Genomic DNA, 21353 nt, shown 5'->3' on the forward strand with positions numbered 1-21353 from the left:
CACCTCTTTTAAGTTTCAAATAAAACACGTTTGGTTGTGTAGTGACAGAGATCTCGCCTGTAGAATTCTGGGAAAAAACACCGCCCAACGTGGGGCTCGAACCCATGACCCTGAGATTAAGAGTCTCATGCTCTACCGACTGAGCTAGCCAGGCTTGGTTACTGTGATTTGACAAAAAGGCCACTCAAGCCAAGGAGTGCAATACAAGCTTATAAAGTAGATCTAGGCTACCACATTCAGTACACTGAGATGCATGCTTGGTTTCACACATTGAGGAAAATGGGTAAGTAACCGTGAAGTAAAATGTGAAGCATTGGTTGTTCAGTGGTAGAATTCTCGCCTGCCACGCGGGAGGCCCGGGTTCGATTCCCGGCCAATGCAGTACTCAAGTTTTACTGAAATTATGGTATATTTTGTTAAAGAGTGTCTGGCTCTTTGCATTTTGGTGGTGCAAGTATAGAATTCCACATACAATAAATTAATGGTAGAATCTTGTGGTTTAGTGGTAGAATTCCCACCTGCCAAGAGAGAGGTCTGGATCTGAAAAGGGAATAAACACCAAACAAATGTTGTACTAAAAGCATATGACTCTTAGCTTGGGAGTTTTATTTCTATTGACTAAGCTGGCCAGGCTTTGTTACAGTGTTGTAGCATCAAGGCAAGGCAACGCTTGCTCTTCAATCTACACTATTAAACCAAAGCAAAGTTTCCACATTCAGTAGATCCTGATATTCCTGCATGGTTTCACCCACTGATGTACACCTGAAACAGCGATATATTTTGTTAAAGAGTGCCTGGCTCTTTGCATTTTGGTGGTGCAGGTATAGAATTTAACATACAATGATTTAGTGGTAGAATCTTGTGGTTTAGTGGTAGAATTCTCGCCTGCCATGAGGGAGGCATGGATCTGAAAAGGGAATAAACACCACCCAATGTTGTGCTCAAAGCAAATGACTCTTAGATTTGGAGTCTTATTCGCTATTGACTCAGATAGCTAGGCTTTTTTACAGTGTTATGGCATCATGGCAAGGCAAGGATTGCCCTTCAATTTATAAAACCAAAGCAAGGTTTCCACATTTAGTAGATCCTGAGATTCCTGCTTGGTTTCACACACTGATGTACACCTCTTTTAAGTTTCAAATAAAACACGTTTGGTTGTGTAGTGACAGAGATCTCGCCTGTAGAATTCTGGGAAAAAACACCGCCCAACGTGGGGCTCGAACCCACAACCCTGAGATTAAGAGTCTCATGCTCTACCGACTGAGCTAGCCAGGCTTGGTTACTGTTGTGTGACAAAAAGGCCACTCAAGCCAAGGAGTGCCCTACAAGCTATTAAAGTAGATCTAGGCTACCACATTCAGTACACTGAGATGCATGCTTGGTTTCACAAATTGAGGAAAATGGGTAAGTAACCGTGAAGTAAAATGTGAAGCATTGGTTGTTCAGTGGTAGAATTCTCGCCTGCCACGCGGGAGGCCCGGGTTCGATTCCCGGCCAATGCAGTACTCAAGTTTTACTGAAATTATGGTATATTTTGTTAAAGAGTGTCTGGCTCTTTGCATTTTGGTGGTGCAGGTATAGAATTCCACATACAATAAATTAATGGTAGAATCTTGTGGTTTAGTGGTAGAATTCCCACCTGCCAAGAGAGAGGTCTGGATCTGAAAAGGGAATAAACACCAAACAAATGTTGTACTAAAAGCATATGACTCTTAGCTTGGGAGTTTTATTTCTATTGACTAAGCTGGCCAGGCTTTGTTACAGTGTTGTAGCATCAAGGCAAGGCAACGCTTGCTCTTCAATCTACACTATTAAACCAAAGCAAAGTTTCCACATTCAGTAGATCCTGATATTCCTGCATGGTTTCACCCACTGATGTACACCTGAAACAGCGATATATTTTGTTAAAAAGTGCCTGGCTCTTTGCATTTTGGTGGTGCAGGTATAGAATTTAACATACAATGATTTAGTGGTAGAATCTTGTGGTTTAGTGGTAGAATTCTCGCCTGCCATGAGGGAGGCATGGATCTGAAAAGGGAATAAACACCACCCAATGTTGTGCTCAAAGCAAATGACTCTTAGATTTGGAGTCTTATTCGCTATTGACTCAGATAGCTAGGCTTTTTTACAGTGTTATGGCATCATGGCAAGGCAAGGATTGCCCTTCAATTTATAAAACCAAAGCAAGGTTTCCACATTTAGTAGATCCTGAGATTCCTGCTTGGTTTCACACACTGATGTACACCTCTTTTAAGTTTCAAATAAAACATGTTTGGTTGTGTAGTGACAGAGATCTCTCCTGTAGAATTCTGGGAAAAAACACCGCCCAACGTGGGGCTCGAACCCACAACCCTGAGATTAAGAGTCTCATGCTCTACCGACTGAGCTAGCCAGGCTTGGTTACTGTTGTGTGACAAAAATGCCACTCAAGCCAAGGAGTGCCCTACAAGCTATTAAAGTAGATCTAGGCTACCACATTCAGTACACTGAGATGCATGCTTGGTCTCACAAATTGAGGAAAATGGGTAAGTAACCTTGAAGTAAAATGTGAAACATTGGTTGTTCAGTGGTAGAATTCTCGCCTGCCATGCGGGAGGCCCGGGTTCGATTCCCGGCCAATGCAGTACTCAAGTTTTACTGAAATTATGGTATATTTTGTTAAAGAGTGTCTGGCTCTTTGCTTTTTGGTGGTGCAGGTATAGAATTCCATATACAATAAATTAATGGTAGAATCTTGTGGTTTAGTGGTAGAATTCCCACCTGCCAAGAGAGAGGTCTGGATCTGAAAAGGGAATAAACACCAAACAAATGTTGTACTAAAAGCATATGACTCTTAGCTTGGGAGTTTTATTTCTATTGACTAAGCTGGCCAGGCTTTGTTACAGTGTTGTAGCATCAAGGCAAGGCAACGCTTGCTCTTCAATCTACACTACTAAACCAAAGCAAAGTTTCCACATTCAGTAGATCCTGATATTCCTGCATGGTTTCACCCACTGATGTACACCTGAAACAGCGATATATTTTGTTAAATAGTGCATGGCTCTTTGCATTTTGGTGGTGCAGGCATAGAATTCAACATACAATGATTTAGTGGTAGAATCTTGTGGTTTAGTGGTAGAATTCTCGCCTGCCATGAGGGAGGCATGGATCTGAAAAGGGAATAAACACCACCCAATGTTGTGCTCAAAGCAAATGATTTTTAGATTTGGAGTCTTATTCGCTATTGACTCAGATAGCTAGGCTTTTTTACAGTGTTATGGCATCATGGCAAGGCAAGGATTGCCCTTCAATCTATAAAACCAAAGCAAGGTTTCCACATTTAGTAGATCCTGAGATTCCTGCTTGGTTTCACACACTGATGTACACCTCTTTTAAGTTTAAAATTAAACACGTTTGGTTGTGTAGTGACAGAGATCTCACCTGTAGAATTCTGGGAAAAAACACCGCCCAATGTGGGGCTCGAACCCATGACCCTGAGATTAAGAGTCTCATTCTCTACCGACTGAGCTAGCCAGGCTTGGTTACTGTGATTTGACAAAAAGGCCACTCAAGCCAAGGAGTGCAATACAAGCTATTAAAGTAGATCTAGGCTACCACATTTAGTACACTGAGATGCATGCTTGGTTTCACACATTGAGGAAAATGGGTAAGTAACGGTGAGGTAAAATGTGAAGCATTGGTTGTTCAGTGGTAGAATTCTCGCCTGCCACGCGGGAGGCCCAGGTTCGATTCCCGGCCAATGCAGTACTCAAGTTTTACTGAAATTATGGTATATTTTGTTAAAGAGTGTCTGGCTCTTTGCTTTTTGGTGGTGCAGGTATAGAATTCCACATACAATAAATTAATGGTAGAATCTTGTGGTTTAGTGGTAGAATTCCCACCTGCCAAGAGAGAGGTCTGGATCTGAAAAGGGAATAAACACCAAACAAATGTTGTACTAAAAGCATATGACTCTTAGCTTGGGAGTTTTATTTCTATTGACTAAGCTGGCCAGGCTTTGTTACAGTGTTGTAGCATCAAGGCAAGGCAACGCTTGCTCTTCAATCTACACTATTAAACCAAAGCAAAGTTTCCACATTCAGTAGATCCTGATATTCCTGCATGGTTTCACCCACTGATGTACACCTGAAACAGCGATATATTTTGTTAAAGAGTGCCTGGCTCTTTGCATTTTGGTGGTGCAGGTATAGAATTTAACATACAATGATTTAGTGGTAGAATCTTGTGGTTTAGTGGTAGAATTCTCGCCTGCCATGAGGGAGGCATGGATCTGAAAAGGGAATAAACACCACCCAATGTTGTGCTCAAAGCAAATGACTCTTAGATTTGGAGTCTTATTCGCTATTGACTCAGATAGCTAGGCTTTTTTACAGTGTTATGGCATCATGGCAAGGCAAGGATTGCCCTTCAATTTATAAAACCAAAGCAAGGTTTCCACATTTAGTAGATCCTGAGATTCCTGCTTTGTTTCACACACTGATGTACACCTCTTTTAAGTTTCAAATAAAACACGTTTGGTTGTGTAGTGACAGAGATCTCGCCTGTAGAATTCTGGGAAAAAACACCGCCCAACGTGGGGCTCGAACCCACGACCCTGAGATTAAGAGTCTCATGCTCTACCGACTGAGCTAGCCAGGCTTGGTTACTGTTGTGTGACAAAAAGGCCACTCAAGCCAAGGAGTGCCCTACAAGCTATTAAAGTAGATCTAGGCTACCACATTCAGTACACTGAGATGCATGCTTGGTTTCACAAATTGAGGAAAATGGGTAAGTAACCGTGAAGTACAATGTGAAACATTGGTTGTTCAGTGGTAGAATTCTCGCCTGCCACGCGGGAGGCCCGGGTTCGATTCCCGGTCAATGCAGTACTCAAGTTTTACTGAAATTATGGTATATTTTGTTAAAGAGTGTCTGGCACTTTGCTTTTTGGTGGTGCAGGTATAGAATTCCACATACAATAAATTAATGGTAGAATCTTGTGGTTTAGTGGTAGAATTCCCACCTGCCAAGAGAGAGGTCTGGATCTGAAAAGGGAATAAACACCAAACAAATGTTGTACTAAAAGCATATGACTCTTAGCTTGGGAGTTTTATTTCTATTGACTAAGCTGGCCAGGCTTTGTTACAGTGTTGTAGCATCAAGGCAAGGCAACGCTTGCTCTTCAATCTACACTATTAAACCAAAGCAAAGTTTCCACATTCAGTAGATCCTGATATTCCTGCATGGTTTCACCCACTGATGTACACCTGAAACAGCGATATATTTTGTTAAAGAGTGCCTGGCTCTTTGCATTTTGGTGGGGCAGGTATAGAATTTAACATACAATGATTTAGTGGTAGAATCTTGTGGTTTAGTGGTAGAATTCTCGCCTGCCATGAGGGAGGCATGGATCTGAAAAGGGAATAAACACCACCCAATGTTGTGCTCAAAGCAAATGACTCTTAGATTTGGAGTCTTATTCGCTATTGACTCAGATAGCTAGGCTTTTTTACAGTGTTATGGCATCATGGCAAGGCAAGGATTGCCCTTCAATTTATAAAACCAAAGCAAGGTTTCCACATTTAGTAGATCCTGAGATTCCTGCTTGGTTTCACACACTGATGTACACCTCTTTTAAGTTTCAAATAAAACACGTTTGGTTGTGTAGTGACAGAGATCTCGCCTGTAGAATTCTGGGAAAAAACACCGCCCAACGTGGGGCTCGAACCCACGACCCTGAGATTAAGAGTCTCATGCTCTACCGACTGAGCTAGCCAGGCTTGGTTACTGTTGTGTGACAAAAAGGCCACTCAAGCCAAGGAGTGCCCTACAAGCTATTAAAGTAGATCTAGGCTACCACATTCAGTACACTGAGATGCATGCTTGGTTTCACAAATTGAGGAAAATGGGTAAGTAACCGTGAAGTACAATGTGAAACATTGGTTGTTCAGTGGTAGAATTCTCGCCTGCCACGCGGGAGGCCCGGGTTCGATTCCCGGTCAATGCAGTACTCAAGTTTTACTGAAATTATGGTATATTTTGTTAAAGAGTGTCTGGCACTTTGCTTTTTGGTGGTGCAGGTATAGAATTCCACATACAATAAATTAATGGTAGAATCTTGTGGTTTAGTGGTAGAATTCCCACCTGCCAAGAGAGAGGTCTGGATCTGAAAAGGGAATAAACACCAAACAAATGTTGTACTAAAAGCATATGACTCTTAGCTTGGGAGTTTTATTTCTATTGACTAAGCTGGCCAGGCTTTGTTACAGTGTTGTAGCATCAAGGCAAGGCAACGCTTGCTCTTCAATCTACACTATTAAACCAAAGCAAAGTTTCCACATTCAGTAGATCCTGATATTCCTGCATGGTTTCACCCACTGATGTACACCTGAAACAGCGATATATTTTGTTAAAGAGTGCCTGGCTCTTTGCATTTTGGTGGGGCAGGTATAGAATTTAACATACAATGATTTAGTGGTAGAATCTTGTGGTTTAGTGGTAGAATTCTCGCCTGCCATGAGGGAGGCATGGATCTGAAAAGGGAATAAACACCACCCAATGTTGTGCTCAAAGCAAATGACTCTTAGATTTGGAGTCTTATTCGCTATTGACTCAGATAGCTAGGCTTTTTTACAGTGTTATGGCATCATGGCAAGGCAAGGATTGCCCTTCAATTTATAAAACCAAAGCAAGGTTTCCACATTTAGTAGATCCTGAGATTCCTGCTTGGTTTCACACACTGATGTACACCTCTTTTAAGTTTCAAATAAAACACGTTTGGTTGTGTAGTGACAGAGATCTCGCCTGTAGAATTCTGGGAAAAAACACCGCCCAACGTGGGGCTCGAACCCACGACCCTGAGATTAAGAGTCTCATGCTCTACTGACTGAGCTAGCCAGGCTTGGTTACTGTTGTGTGACAAAAATGTCACTCAAGCCAAGGAGTGCCCTACAAGCTATTAAAGTAGATCTAGGCTACCACATTCAGTACACTGAGATGCATGCTTGGTCTCACAAATTGAGGAAAATGGGTAAGTAACCGTGAAGTAAAATGTGAAACATTGGTTGTTCAGTGGTAGAATTCTCGCCTGCCACGCGGGAGGCCCGGGTTCGATTCCCGGCCAATGCAGTACTCAAGTTTTACTGAAATTGTGGTATATTTTGTTAAAGAGTGTCTGGCTCTTTGCTTTTTGGTGGTGCAGGTATAGAATTCCACATACAATAAATTAATGTTAGAATCTTGTGGTTTAGTGGTAGAATTCCCACCTGCCAAGAGAGAGGTCTGGATCTGAAAAGGGAATAAACACCAAACAAATGTTGTACTAAAAGCATATGACTCTTAGCTTGGGAGTTTTATTTCTATTGACTAAGCTGGCCAGGCTTTGTTACAGTGTTGTAGCATCAAGGCAAGGCAACGCTTGCTCTTCAATCTACACTACTAAACCAAAGCAAAGTTTCCACATTCAGTAGATCCTGATATTCCTGCATGGATTCACCCACTGATGTACACCTGAAACAGCGATATATTTTGTTAAATAGTGCATGGCTCTTTGCATTTTGGTGGTGCAGGCATAGAATTCAACATACAATGATTTAGTGGTAGAATCTTGTGGTTTAGTGGTAGAATTCTCGCCTGCCATGAGGGAGGCATGGATCTGAAAAGGGAATAAACACCACCCAATGCTGTGCTCAAAGCAAATGACTCTTAGATTTGGAGTCTTATTCGCTATTGACTCAGATAGCTAGGCTTTTTTACAGTGTTATGGCATCATGGCAAGGCAAGGATTGCCCTTCAATCTATAAAACCAAAGCAAGGTTTCCACATTTAGTAGATCCTGAGATTCCTGCATGGTTTCACACACTGATGTACACCTCTTTTAAGTTTCAAATAAAACATGTTTGGTTGTGTAGTGACAGAGATCTCGCCTGTAGAATTCTGGGAAAAAACACCGCCCAACGTGGGGCTCGAACCCACTACCCTGAGATTAAGAGTCTCATGCTCTACCGACTGAGCTAGCCAGGCTTGGTTACTGTGATGTAACAAAAAGGCCACTCAAGCCAAGGAGTGCCCTACAAGCTATTAAAGTAGATCTAGGCTACCACATTCAGTACACTGATATGCATGCTTGGTTTCACACATTGAGGAAAATGGGTAAGTAACCGTGAAGTAAAATGTGAAACATTGGTTGTTCAGTGGTAGAATTCTCGCCTGCCACGCGGGAGGCCCGGGTTCGATTCCCGGCCAATGCAGTACTCAAATTTTACTGAAATTATGGTATATTTTGTTAAAGAGTGTCTGGCTCTTTGCATTTTGGTGGTGCAAGTATAGAATTCCACATACAATAAATTAATGCTAGAATCTTGTGGTTTAGTGGTAGAATTCCCACCTGCCAAGAGAGAGGTCTGGATCTGAAAAGGGAATAAACACCAAACAAATGTTGTACTAAAAGCATATGACTCTTAGCTTGGGAGTTTTATTTCTATTGACTAAGCTGGCCAGGCTTTGTTACAGTGTTGTAGCATCAAGGCAAGGCAACGCTTGCTCTTCAATCTACACTATTAAACCAAAGCAAAGTTTCCACATTCAGTAGATCCTGATATTCCTGCATGGTTTCACCCACTGATGTACACCTGAAACAGCGATATATTTTGTTAAAGAGTGCCTGGCTCTTTGCATTTTGGTGGTGCAGGTATAGAATTTAACATACAATGATTTAGTGGTAGAATCTTGTGGTTTAGTGGTAGAATTCTCGCCTGCCATGAGGGAGGCATGGATCTGAAAAGGGAATAAACACCACCCAATGTTGTGCTCAAAGCAAATGACTCTTAGATTTGGAGTCTTATTCGCTATTGACTCAGATAGCTAGGCTTTTTTTACAGTGTTATGGCATCATGGCAAGGCAAGGATTGCCCTTCAATTTATAAAACCAAAGCAAGGTTTCCACAATTAGTAGATCCTGAGATTCCTGCTTGGTTTCACACACTGATGTACACCTCTTTTAAGTTTCAAATAAAACACGTTTGGTTGTGTAGTGACAGAGATCTCGCCTGTAGAATTCTGGGAAAAAACACCGCCCAACGTGGGGCTCAAACCCACGACCCTGAGATTAAGAGTCTCATGCTCTACCGACTGAGCTAGCCAGGCTTGGTTACTGTGATGTGACAAAAAGGCCACTCAAGCCAAGGAGTGCAATACAAGCTATTAAAGTAGATCTAGGCTACCACATTCAGTACACTGAGATGCATGCTTGGTTTCACACATTGAGGAAAATGGGTAAGTAACCGTGAAGTAAAATGTGAAGCATTGGTTGTTCAGTGGTAGAATTCTCGCCTGCCACGCGGGAGGCCCTGGTTTGATTCCCGGCCAATGCAGTACTCAAGTTTTACTGAAATTATGGTATATTTTGTTAAAGAGTGACTGGCTCTTTGCATTTTGGTGGTGCAGGTATAGAATTCCACATACAATAAATTAATGGTAGAATCTTGTGGTTTAGTGGTAGAATTCCCACCTGCCAAGAGAGAGGTCTGGATCTGAAAAGGGAATAAACACCAAACAAATGTTGTACTAAAAGCATATGACTCTTAGCTTGGGAGTTTTATTTCTATTGACTAAGCTGGCCAGGCTTTGTTACAGTGTTGTAGCATCAAGGCAAGGCAACGCTTGCTCTTCAATCTACACTATTAAACCAAAGCAAAGTTTCCACATTCAGTAGATCCTGATATTCCTGCATGGTTTCACCCACTGATGTACACCTGAAACAGCGATATATTTTGTTAAAGAGTGCCTGGCTCTTTGCATTTTGGTGGTGCAGGTATAGAATTTAACATACAATGATTTAGTGGTAGAATCTTGTGGTTTAGTGGTAGAATTCTCGCCTGCCATGAGGGAGGCATGGATCTGAAAAGGGAATAAACACCACCCAATGTTGTGCTCAAAGAAAATGACTCTTAGATTTGGAGTCTTATTCGCTATTGACTCAGATAGCTAGGCTTTTTTACAGTGTTATGGCATCATGGCAAGGCAAGGATTGCCCTTCAATTTATAAAACCAAAGCAAGGTTTCCACATTTAGTAGATCCTGAGATTCCTGCTTGGTTTCACACACTGATGTACACCTCTTTTAAGTTTCAAATAAAACACGTTTGGTTGTGTAGTTACAGAGATCTCGCCTGTAGAATTCTGGGAAAAAACACCGCCCAACGTGGGGCTCGAACCCACGACCCTGAGATTAAGAGTCTCATGCTCTACCGACTGAGCTAGCCAGGCTTGGTTACTGTGATGTGACAAAAAGGCCACTCAAGCCAAGGAGTGCCCTACAAGCTATTAAAGTAGATCTAGGCTACCACATTCAGTACACTGAGATGCATGCTTGGTTTCACACATTGAGGAAAATGGGTAAGTAACCTTGAAGTAAAATGTGAAGCATTGGTTGTTCAGTGGTAGAATTCTCGCCTGCCACGCGGGAGGCCCGGGTTCGATTCCCGGCCAATGCAGTACTCAAGTTTTACTGAAATAATGGTATATTTTGTTAAAGAGTGGCTGGCTCTTTGCATTTTGGTGGTGCAGGTATAGAATTCCACATACAATAAATTAATGTTAGAATCTTGTGGTTTAGTGGTAGAATTCCCACCTGCCAAGAGAGAGGTCTGGATCTGAAAAGGGAATAAACACCAAACAAATGTTGTACTAAAAGCATATGACTCTTAGCTTGGGAGTTTTATTTCTATTGACTAAGCTGGCCAGGCTTTGTTACAGTGTTGTAGCATCAAGGCAAGGCAACGCTTGCTCTTCAATCTACACTATTAAACCAAAGCAAAGTTTCCACATTCAGTAGATCCTGATATTCCTGCATGGTTTCACCCACTGATGTACACCTGAAACAGCGATATATTTTGTTAAAGAGTGCCTGGCTCTTTGCATTTTGGTGGTGCAGGTATAGAATTTAACATACAATGATTTAGTGGTAGAATCTTGTGGTTTAGTGGTAGAATTCTCGCCTGCCATGAGGGAGGCATGGATCTGAAAAGGGAATAAACACCACCCAATGTTGTGCTCAAAGCAAATGACTCTTAGATTTGGAGTCTTATTCGCTATTGACTCAGATAGCTAGGCTTTTTTACAGTGTTATGGCATCATGGCAAGGCAAGGATTGCCCTTCAATTTATAAAACCAAAGCAAGGTTTCCACATTTAGTAGATCCTGAGATTCCTGCTTGGTTTCACACACTGATGTACACCTCTTTTAAGTTTCAAATAAAACACGTTTGGTTGTGTAGTGACAGAGATCTCGCCTGTAGAATTCTGGGAAAAAACACCGCCCAACGTGGGGCTCGAACCCACGACCCTGAGATTAAGAGTCTCATGCTCTACCGACTGAGCTAGCCAGGCTTGGTTACTGTGATGTGACAAAAAGGCCACTCAAGCCAAGGAGTGCCCTACAAGCTATTAAAGTAGATCTAGGCTACCACATTCAGTACACTGAGATGCATGCTTGGTTTCACAAATTGAGGAAAATGGGTAAGTAACCGTGAAGTAAAATGTGAAGCATTGGTTGTTCAGTGGTGGAATTCTCGCCTGCCACGCGGGAGGCCCGGGTTCGATTCCCGGCCAATGCAGTACTCAAGTTTTACTGAAATTATGGTATATTTTGTTAAAGAGTGTCTGGCTCTTTGCATTTTGGTGGTGCAGGTAAAGAATTCCACATACAATAAATTAATGTTAGAATCTTGTGGTTAAGTGGTAGAATTCCCACCTGCCAAGAGAGAGGTCTGGATCTGAAAAGGGAATAAACACCAAACAAATGTTGTACTAAAAGCATATGACTCTTAGCTTGGGAGTTTTATTTCTATTGACTAAGCTGGCCAGGCTTTGTTACAGTGTTGTAGCATCAAGGCAAGGCAACGCTTGCTCTTCAATCTACACTATTAAACCAAAGCAAAGTTTCCACATTCAGTATCCTGATATTCCTGCATGGTTTCACCCACTGATGTACACCTGAAACAGCGATATATTTTGTTAAAGAGTGCCTGGCTCTTTGCATTTTGGTGGTGCAGGTATAGAATTCAACATACAATGATTTAGTGGTAGAATCTTGTAGTTTAGTGGTAGAATTGTCGCCTGCTATGAGGGAGGCATCGATCTGAAAAGGGAATAAACACCACCCAATGTTGTGCTCAAAGCAAATGGCTCTTAGATTTGGAGTCTTATTCGCTATTGACTCAGATAACTAGGCTTTTTTACAGTGTTATGGCATCATGGCAAGGCAAGGATTGCCTTTCAATCTATAAAACCAAAGCTAGGTTTCCACATTTAGTAGATCCTGAGATTCCTGCTTGGTTTCACACACTGATGTACACCTCTTTTAAGTTTCAAATAAAACACGTTTGGTTGTGTAGTGACAGAGAGCTCGCCTGTAGAATTCTGGGAAAAAACACCGCCCAACGTGGGGCTCGAACCCACGACCCTGAGATTAAGAGTGTCATGCTCTACCGACTGAGCTAGCCAGGCTTGTTTACTGTTGTGTGACAAAAAGGCCACTCAAGCCAAGGAGTGCCCTACAAGCTATTAAAGTAGATCTAGGCTACCACATTCAGTACACTGAGATGCATGCTTGGTTTCACAAATTGAGGAAAATGGGTAAGTAACCGTGAAGTAAAATGTGAAGCATTGGTTGTTCAGTGGTAGAATTCTCGCCTGCCACGCGGGAGGGCCGGGTTCGATTCCCGGCCAATGCAGTACTCAAGTTTTACTGAAATTATGGTATATTTTGTTAAAGAGTGTCTGGCTCTTTGCTTTTTGGTGGTGCAGGTATAGAATTCCACATACAATAAATTAATGTTAGAATCTTGTGGTTTAGTGGTAGAATTCCCACCTGCCAAGAGAGAGGTCTGGATCTGAAAAGGGAATAAACACCAAACAAATGTTGTACTAAAAGCATATGACTCTTAGCTTGGGAGTTTTATTTCTATTGACTAAGCTGGCCAGGCTTTGTTACAGTGTTGTAGCATCAAGGCAAGGCAACGCTTGCTCTTCAATCTACACTACTAAACCAAAGCAAAGTTTCCACATTCAGTAGATCCTGATATTCCTGCATGGTTTCACCCACTGATGTACACCTGAAACAGCGATATATTTTGTTAAATAGTGCATGGCTCTTTGCATTTTGGTGGTGCAGGCATAGAATTCAACATACAATGATTTAGTGGTAGAATCTTGTGGTTTAGTGGTAGAATTCTCGCCTGCCATGAGGGAGGCATGGATCTGAAAAGGGAATAAACACCACCCAATGTTGTGCTCAAAGCAAATGACTCTTAGATTTGGAGTCTTATTCGCTATTGACTCAGATAGCTAGGCTTTTTTACAGTGTTATGGCATCATGGCAAGGCAAGGATTGCCCTTCAATCTATAAAACCAAAGCAAGGTTTCCACATTTAGTAGATCCTGAGATTCCTGCTTGGTTTCACACACTGATGTACACCTCTTTTAAGTTTCAAATAAAACACGTTTGGTTGTGTAGTGACAGAGATCTCGCCTGTAGAATTCTGGGAAAAAACACCGCCCAATGTGGGGCTCGAACCCATGACCCTGAGATTAAGAGTCTCATGCTCTACCGACTGAGCTAGCCAGGCTTGGTTAATGTGATTTGACAAAAAGGCCACTCAAGCCAAGGAGTGCAATACAAGCTATTAAAGTAGATCTAGGCTACCACATTCAGTACACTGAGATGCATGCTTGGTTTCACACATTGAGGAAAATGGGTAAGTAACCGTGAAGTAAAATGTGAAGAATTGGTTGTTCAGTGGTAGAATTCTCGCCTGCCACGCGGGAGGCCCGGGTTCGATTCCCGGCCAATGCAGTACTCAAGTTTTACTGAAATTATGGTATATTTTGTTAAAGAGTGTCTGGCTCTTTGCTTTTTGGTGGTGCAGGTATAGAATTCCACATACAATAAATTAATGTTAGAATCTTGTGGTTTAGTGGTAGAATTCCCACCTGCCAAGAGAGAGGTCTGGATCTGAAAAGGGAATAAACACCAAACAAATGTTGTACTAAAAGCATATGACTCTTAGCTTGGGAGTTTTATTTCTATTGACTAAGCTGGCCAGGCTTTGTTACAGTGTTGTAGCATCAAGGCAAGGCAACGCTTGCTCTTCAATCTACACTATTAAACCAAAGCAAAGTTTCCACATTCAGTAGATCCTGATATTCCTGCATGGTTTCACCCACTGATGTACACCTGAAACAGCGATATATTTTGTTAAAGAGTGCCTGGCTCTTTGCATTTTGGTGGTGCAGGTATAGAATTTAACATACAATGATTTAGTGGTAGAATCTTGTGGTTTAGTGGTAGAATTCTCGCCTGCCATGAGGGAGGCATGGATCTGAAAAGGGAATAAACACCACCCAATGTTGTGCTCAAAGCAAATGACTCTTAGATTTGGAGTCTTATTCGCTATTGACTCAGATAGCTAGGCTTTTTTACAGTGTTATGGCATCATGGCAAGGCAATGATTGCCCTTCAATTTATAAAACCAAAGCAAGGTTTCCACATTTAGTAGATCCTGAGATTCCTGCTTGGTTTCACACAGTGATGTACACCTCTTTTAAGTTTCAAATAAAACACGTTTGGTTGTGTAGTGACAGAGATCTCGCCTGTAGAATTCTGTGAAAAAACACCGCCCAACGTGGGGCTCGAACCCACGACCCTGAGATTAAGAGTCTTATGCTCTACCGACTGAGCTAGCCAGGCTTGGTTACTGTTGTGTGACAAAAAGGCCACTCAAGCCAAGGAGTGCAATACAAGCTATTAAAGTAGATCTAGGCTACCACATTCAGTACACTGAGATGCATGCTTGGTTTCACACATTGAGGAAAATGGGTAAGTAACCGTGAAGTAAAATGTGAAGCATTGGTTGTTCAGTGGTAGAATTCTCGCCTGCCACGCGGGAGGCCCGGGTTCAATTCCCGGCCAATGCAGTACTCAAGTTTTACTGAAATTATGGTATATTTTGTTAAAGAGTGTCTGGCTCTTTGCATTTTGGTGGTGCAGGTATAGAATTCCACATATAATAAATTAATGGTAGAATCTTGTGGTTTAGTGGTAGAATTCCCACCTGCCAAGAGAGAGGTCTGCATCTGAAAAGGGAATAAACACCAAACAAATGTTGTACTAAAAGCATATGACTCTTAGCTTGGCAGTTTTATTTCTATTGACTAAGCTGGCCAGGCTTTGTTACAGTGTTGTAGCATCAAGGCAATGCAACGCTTGCTCTTCAATCTACACTATTAAACCAAAGCAAAGTTTCCACATTCAGTAGATCCTGATATTCCTGCATGGTTTCACCCACTGATGTACACCTGAAACAGCGATATATTTTGTTAAAGAGTGCCTGGCTCTTTGCATTTTGGTGGTGCAGGTATAGAATTTAACATACAATGATTTAGTGGTAGAATCTTGTGGTTTAGTGGTAGAATTCTCGCCTGCCATGAGGGAGGCATGGATCTGAAAAGGGAATAAACACCACCCAATGTTGTGCTCAAAGCAAATGACTCTTAGATTTGGAGTCTTATTCGCTATTGACTCAGATAGCTAGGCTTTTTTACAGTGTTATGGCATCATGGCAAGGCAAGGATTGCCCTTCAATTTATAAAACCAAAGCAAGGTTTCCACATTTAGTAGATCCTGAGATTCCTGCTTGGTTTCACACACTGATGTACACCTCTTTTAAGTTTCAAATAAAACACGTTTGGTTGTGTAGTGACAGAGATCTCGCCTGTAGAATTCTGGGAAAAAACACCGCCCAACGTGGGGCTCGAACCCACGACCCTGAGATTAAGAGTCTCATGCTCTACCGACTGAGCTAGCCAGGCTTGGTTACTGTGATGTGACAAAAAGGCCACTCAAGCCAAGGAGTGCCCTACAAGCTATTAAAGTAGATCTAGGCTACCACATTCAGTACACTGAGATGCATGCTTGGTTTCACACATTGAGGAAAATGGGTAAGTAACCGTGAAGTAAAATGTGAAGCATTTGTTGTTCAGTGGTAGAATTCTCGCCTGCCACGCGGGAGGCCCGGGTTTGATTCCCGGCCAATGCAGTACTCAAGTTTTACTGAAATTATGGTATATTTTGTTAAAGAGTGGCTGGCTCTTTGCATTTTGGTGGTGCAGGTATAGAATTCCACATACAATAAATTAATGGTAGAATCTTGTGGTTTAGTGGTAGAATTCCCACCTGCCAAGAGAGAGGTCTGGATCTGAAAAGGGAATAAACACCAAACAAATGTTGTACTAAAAGCATATGACTCTTAGCTTGGGAGTTTTATTTCTATTGACTAAGCTGGCCAGGCTTTGTTACAGTGTTGTAGCATCAAGGCAAGGCAACGCTTGCTCTTCAATCTACACTATTAAACCAAAGCAAAGTTTCCACATTCAGTAGATCCTGATATTCCTGCATGGTTTCACCCACTGATGTACACCTGAAACAGCGATATATTTTGTTAAAGAGTGCCTGGCTCTTTGCATTTTGGTGGTGCAGGTATAGAGTTCAACATACAATGATTTAGTGGTAGAATCTTGTGGTTTAGTGGTAGAATTCTCGCCTGCCATGAGGGAGGCATGGATCTGAAAAGGGAATAAACACCACCCAATGTTGTGCTCAAAGCAAATGACTCTTAGATTTGGAGTCTTATTCGCTATTGACTCAGATAGCTAGGCTTTTTTACAGTGTTATGGCATCATGGCAAGGCAAGGATTGCCCTTCAATCTATAAAACCAAAGCAAGGTTTCCACATTTAGTAGATCCTGAGATTCCTGCTTGGTTTCACACACTGATGTACACCTCTTTTAAGTTTCAAATAAAACACGTTTGGTTGTGTAGTGACAGAGATCTCGCCTTTAGGATTCTGGGAAAAAACACAGCCCAACGTGGGGCTCGAACCCACGACCCTGAGATTAAGAGTCTCATGCTCTACCGACTGAGCTAGCCAGGCTTGGTTACTGTTGTGTGACAAAAAGGCCACTCAAGCCAAGGAGTGCCCTACAAGCTATTAAAGTAGATCTAGGCTACCACATTCAGTACACTGAGATGCATGCTTGGTTTCACAAATTGAGGAAAATGGGTAAGTAACCGTGAAGTAAAATGTGAAGCATTGGTTGTTCAGTGGTAGAATTCTCGCCTGCCACGCGGGAGGCCCGGGTTCGATTCCCGGCCAATGCAGTACTCAAGTTTTATTGAAATTATGGTATATTTTGTTAAAGAGTGTCTGGCTCTTTGCTTTTTGGTGGTGCAGGTATAGAATTCCACATACAATAAATTAATGTTAGAATCTTGTGGTTTAGTGGTAGAATTCCCACCTGCCAAGAGAGAGGTCTGGATCTGAAAAGGGAATAAATACCAAACAAATGTTGTACTAAAAGCATATGACTCTTAGCATGGGAGTTTTATTTCTATTGACTAAGCTGGCCAGGCTTTGTTACAGTGTTGTAGCATCAAGGCAAGGCAACACTTGCTCTTCAATCTACACTATTAAACCAAAGCAAAGTTTCCACATTCAGTAGATCCTGATATTCCTGCATGGTTTCACCCACTGATGTACACCTGAAACAGCGATATATTTTGTTAAAGAGTGCCTGGCTCTTTGCATTTTGGTGGTGCAGGTATAGAATTTAACATACAATGATTTAGTGGTAGAATCTTGTGGTTTAGTGGTAGAATTCTCGCCTGCCATGAGGGAGGCATGGATCTGAAAAGGGAATAAACACCACCCAATGTTGTGCTCAAAGCAAATGACTCTTAGATTTGGAGTCTTATTCGCTATTGACTCAGATAGCTAGGCTTTTTTACAGTGTTATGGCATCATGGCAAGGCAAGGATTGCCCTTCAATTTATAAAACCAAAGCAAGGTTTCCACATTTAGTAGATCCTGAGATTCCTGCTTGGTTTCACACACTGATGTACACCTCTTTTAAGTTTCAAATAAAACATGTTTGGTTGTGTAGTGACAGAGATCTCGCCTGTAGAATTCTGGGAAAAAACACCGCCCAACGTGGGGCTCGAACCCACGACCCTGAGATTAAGAGTCTCATGCTCTACCGACTGAGCTAGCCAGGCTTGGTTACTGTGATTTGACAAAAAGGCCACTCAAGCCAAGGAGTGCAATACAAGCTATTAAAGTAGATCTAGGCTACCACATTCAGTACACTGAGATGCATGCTTGGTTTCACACATTGAGGAAAATGGGTAAGTAACCGTGAAGTAAAATGTGAAGCATTGGTTGTTCAGTGGTAGAATTCTCGCCTGCCACGCGGGAGGCCCGGGTTCGATTCCCGGCCAATGCAGTACTCAAGTTTTACTGAAATTATGGTATATTTTGTTAAAGAGTGTTTGGCTCTTTGCATTTTGGTGGTGCAAGTATAGAATTCCACATACAATAAATTAATGGTAGAATCTTGTGGTTTAGTGGTAGAATTCCCACCTGCCAAGAGAGAGGTCTGGATCTGAAAAGGGAATAAACACCAAACAAATGTTGTACTAAAAGCATATGACTCTTAGCTTGGGAGTTTTATTTCTATTGACTAAGCTGGCCAGGCTTTGTTACAGTGTTGTAGCATCAAGGCAAGGCAACGCTTGCTCTTCAATCTACACTACTAAACCAAAGCAAAGTTTCCACATTCAGTAGATTCTGATATTCCTGCATGGTTTCACCCACTGATGTACACCTGAAACAGCGATATATTTTGTTAAATAGTGCATGGCTCTTTGCATTTTGGTGGTGCAGGCATAGAATTCAACATACAATGATTTAGTGGTAGAATCTTGTGGTTTAGTGGTAGAATTCTCGCCTGCCATGAGGGAGGCATGGATCTGAAAAGGGAATAAACACCACCCAATGTTGTGCTCAAAGCAAATGACTCTTAGATTTGGAGTCTTATTCGCTATTGACTCAGATAGCTAGGCTTTTTTACAGTGTTATGGCATCATGGCAAGGCAAGGATTGCCCTTCAATTTATAAAACCAAAGCAAGGTTTCCACATTTAGTAGATCCTGAGATTCCTGCTTGGTTTCACACACTGATTGTCACCTCTTTTAAGTTTCAAATAAAACACGTTTGGTTGTGTAGTGACAGAGATCTCGCCTGTAGAATTCTGGGAAAAAACACCGCCCAATGTGGGGCTCGAACCCATGACCCTGAGATTAAGAGTCTCATGCTCTACCGACTGAGCTAGCCAGGCTTGGTTACTGTGATTTGACAAAAAGGCCACTCAAGCCGAGGAGTGCAATACAAGCTATTAAAGTAGATCTAGGCTACCACATTCAGTACACTGAGAATCTTGTGGTTTAGTGGTAGAATTCTCGCCTGCCATGAGGGAGGCATGGATCTGAAAAGGGAATAAACACCACCCAATGTTGTGCTCAAAGCAAATGACTCTTAGATTTGGAGTCTTATTCGCTATTGACTCAGATAGCTAGGCTTTTTTACAGTGTTATGGCATGATGGCAAGGCAAGGATTGCCCTTCAATTTATAAAACCAAAGCAAGGTTTCCACATTTAGTAGATCCTGAGATTCCTGCTTGGTTTCACACACTGATGTACACCTCTTTTAAGTTTCAAATAAAACATGTTTGGTTGTGTAGAATTCTGGGAAAAAACACCGCCCAACGTGGGGCTCGAACCCACGACCCTGAGATTAAGAGTCTCATGCTCTACCGACTGAGCTAGCCAGGCTTGGTTACTGTTGTGTGACAAAAAGGCCACTCAAGCCAAGGAGTGCCCTACAAGCTATTAAAGTAGATCTAGGCTACCACATTCAGTACACTGAGATGCATGCTTGGTTTCACACATTGAGGAAAATGGGTAAGTAACCGTGAAGTAAAATGTGAAGCATTGGTTGTTCAGTGGTAGAATTCTCGCCTGCCACGCGGGAGGCCCGGGTTCGATTCCCGGCCAATGCAGTACTCAAGTTTTATTGAAATTATGGTATATTTTGTTAAAGAGTGTCTGGCTCTTTGCTTTTTGGTGGTGCAGGTATAGAATTCCACATACAATAAATTAATGTTAGAATCTTGTGGTTTAGTGGTAGAATTCCCACCTGCCAAGAGAGAGGTCTGGATCTGAAAAGGGAATAAACACCAAACAAATGTTGTACTAAAAGCATATGACTCTTAGCATGGGAGTTTTATTTCTATTGACTAAGCTGGCCAGGCTTTGTTACAGTGTTGTAGCATCAAGGCAAGGCAACGCTTGCTCTTCAATCTACACTATTAAACCAAAGCAAAGTTTCCACATTCAGTAGATCCTGATATTCCTGCATGGTTTCACCCACTGATGTACACCTGAAACAGCGATATATTTTGTTAAATAGTGCATGGCTCTTTGCATTTTGGTGGTGCAGGCATAGAATTCAACATACAATGATTTAGTTGTAGAATCTTGTGGTTTAGTGGTAGAATTCTCGCCTGCCATGAGGGAGGCATGGATCTGAAAAGGGAATAAACACCACCCAATGTTGTGCTCAAAGCAAATGACTCTTAGATTTGGAGTCTTATTCGCTATTGACTCAGATAGCTAGGCTTTTTTACAGTGTTATGGCATCATGGCAAGGCAAGGATTGCCCTTCAATCTATAAAACCAAAGCAAGGTTTCCACATTTAGTAGATCCTGAGATTCCTGCTTGGTTTCACACACTGATGTACACCTCTTTTAAATTTCAAATAAAACACGTTTGGTTGTGTAGTGACAGAGATCTCGCCTGTAGAATTCTGGGAAAAAACACCGCCCAATGTGGGGCTCGAACCCATGACCCTGAGATTAAGAGTCTCATGCTCTACCGACTGAGCTAGCCAGGCTTGGTTACTGTGATTTGACAAAAAGGCCACTCAAGCCAAGGAGTGCAATACAAGCTATTAAAGTAGATCTAGGCTACCACATTCAGTACACTGAGATGCATGCTTGGTTTCACACATTGAGGAAAATGGGTAAGTAACCGTGAAGTAAAATGTGAAGCATTGGTTGTTCAGTGGTAGAATTCTCGCCTGCCACGCGGGAGGCCCGGGTTCGATTCCCGGCCAATGCAGTACTCAAGTTTTACTGAAATTATGGTATATTTTGTTAAAGAGTGTCTGGCTCTTTGCATTTTGGTGGTGCAGGTATAGAATTCCACATACAATAAATTAATGGTAGAATCTTGTGGTTTAGTGGTAGAATTCCCACCTGCCAAGAGAGAGGTCTGGATCTGAAAAGGGAATAAACACCAAACAAATGTTGTACTAAAAGCATATGACTCTTAGCTTGGGAGTTTTATTTCTATTGACTAAGCTGGCCAGGCTTTGTTACAGTGTTGTAGCATCAAGGCAAGGCAACGCTTGCTCTTCAAT

At 42.0% G+C, this 21353-nt stretch overlaps 7 non-coding genes across 7 annotated transcripts; all 7 read left to right on the top strand.

The window, feature by feature from the left end:
- The first annotated feature begins 310 nt into the window (after nucleotides 1–310).
- TRNAG-GCC (transfer RNA glycine (anticodon GCC)) lies at nucleotides 311–381 on the top strand. Its single transcript has one exon. It is a non-coding gene; the product is annotated as a tRNA-Gly (tRNA).
- A 1050-nt stretch (nucleotides 382–1431) lies between these two features.
- Nucleotides 1432–1502, top strand: TRNAG-GCC (transfer RNA glycine (anticodon GCC)). Its single transcript has one exon. It is a non-coding gene; the product is annotated as a tRNA-Gly (tRNA).
- Nucleotides 1503–10400: 8898 nt separating this feature from the next.
- Nucleotides 10401–10471, top strand: TRNAG-GCC (transfer RNA glycine (anticodon GCC)). The gene has a single exon. It is a non-coding gene; the product is annotated as a tRNA-Gly (tRNA).
- A 6653-nt stretch (nucleotides 10472–17124) lies between these two features.
- Nucleotides 17125–17195, top strand: TRNAG-GCC (transfer RNA glycine (anticodon GCC)). The gene has a single exon. It is a non-coding gene; the product is annotated as a tRNA-Gly (tRNA).
- A 1050-nt stretch (nucleotides 17196–18245) lies between these two features.
- Nucleotides 18246–18316, top strand: TRNAG-GCC (transfer RNA glycine (anticodon GCC)). The gene has a single exon. It is a non-coding gene; the product is annotated as a tRNA-Gly (tRNA).
- Nucleotides 18317–19860: 1544 nt separating this feature from the next.
- Nucleotides 19861–19931, top strand: TRNAG-GCC (transfer RNA glycine (anticodon GCC)). Its single transcript has one exon. It is a non-coding gene; the product is annotated as a tRNA-Gly (tRNA).
- Nucleotides 19932–20981: 1050 nt separating this feature from the next.
- Nucleotides 20982–21052, top strand: TRNAG-GCC (transfer RNA glycine (anticodon GCC)). Its single transcript has one exon. It is a non-coding gene; the product is annotated as a tRNA-Gly (tRNA).
- The last annotated feature ends 301 nt before the right edge of the window (nucleotides 21053–21353 follow it).

The sequence above is a fragment of the Crinia signifera genome, unplaced genomic scaffold (genome assembly GCF_055691185.1).
Source record: "Crinia signifera unplaced genomic scaffold, ASM5569118v1 HAP2_SCAFFOLD_74, whole genome shotgun sequence".
Classification (NCBI taxonomy): Eukaryota; Metazoa; Chordata; class Amphibia; order Anura; family Myobatrachidae; genus Crinia; species Crinia signifera.